The sequence below is a fragment of the Triticum dicoccoides genome, chromosome 7B, assembly GCF_002162155.2.
Source record: "Triticum dicoccoides isolate Atlit2015 ecotype Zavitan chromosome 7B, WEW_v2.0, whole genome shotgun sequence".
In the NCBI taxonomy this organism is placed as follows: Eukaryota; Viridiplantae; Streptophyta; class Magnoliopsida; order Poales; family Poaceae; genus Triticum; species Triticum dicoccoides.
This window is the reverse complement of record NC_041393.1, coordinates 231,993,246-231,994,541: the sequence shown is the minus strand read 5'-3', so window position 1 is coordinate 231,994,541 and position 1,296 is coordinate 231,993,246.

Genomic DNA, 1,296 nt, shown 5'->3' with positions numbered 1-1,296 from the left:
CCTGATGTGTGCGCATGCACGTGTAGGTTGAGCACTTGAGCGTGAGAGTGTGTGTTGGTCGTGTGGTGTACTGGTGTGTGCATGCATGCGTGCGTGTGTGCGTGTGAGTGTTGCGTGCGTGCGTCGCTGTGTGTGTACGTGTGAGTGTTGCGTGCGTGCGTGGGTGCATGTGTTTGTGTGAGTGTTGCGTGGATGGAGTTCGTGTGCATGCGTGTGTGTGTGTATAATCACCACACCAGCTCCTGTGTGTTAAAACAGACGGCTCAACATACCAATACAAGCCCACCTTGTCCGTTGTGCCCGCGGTCATGACTTCGCACCACCGTCAAAATATTTTTTGTCGTTTGTTTTCATTCTTACTAGCAAGATGCCCGTGCGTTGCACATAACATCAAGATGCATTTGTATGACTTGTTTATCTTGTGAGAGAAAAGGATGAACGAGGGAAGGCCTTATTTGCAAATGTGGAGAGGTGTGTGGGTACCTTTTTGCAAAACTGCCATAGTTTATTTCCTATCCGTTAGATATAAATCGGATGACCTATATTGCAGGATGGCAGGCACATCATCACCAACTCTGTTTTTTATAAGAGTGTATTTTATGTATTTTATAATAGTGTAGATGTAGAGTAGATACAAGTCGACAGGTGGGCACGATGTTAGTGAGATAATGTGATGCAAAACTAGATCAGGTGCCACGTGGAGCGTTCAACTGGTCAACTAGTCATGTCATGAGCAAATACAAAGTTGTACGGTGAGTCCGTGACTGTATAATAACCACAAAACATAAACAGTGACCGTAATGAGTGGATTATGAAGTCCAATGTATGTATCGTGTTTTCACTTCAAATACAATGATCGTCATTGCATATATCGCGAGAGAAAGATGAAACACGCATGAATTTTCTGGGGGCTTACTTTTAGAGGACATGGAGATAGTTTTGTGTGCATACGTGAAAGGGGCGTACAGGGGGGTATGCGATGGAGAGAGAGATGCTCTTCGTTTATCTTTATTGTGACCAACTTTGTATATTGTATAAAAATATACAAATTCACAGTGCGGAATGAATATTATTGTGGGCACAACGCAATGCAAATTAGCGTTCGTACTCCTCCATATAAATTTGTAATGTTGTATATATGTAGAAACTCTAAAATAATTTTTTGGCCACACTTTATTCAAAAGGAATGTTGTATGTGAAATAAACGTGAAGAGAGGGCTTTTTAGATCAATGGGGTACGTGATGTAACATGTGTGAATGTGTAGTTGATGCATTTGCCGGGGCCTAGAGAGGTAT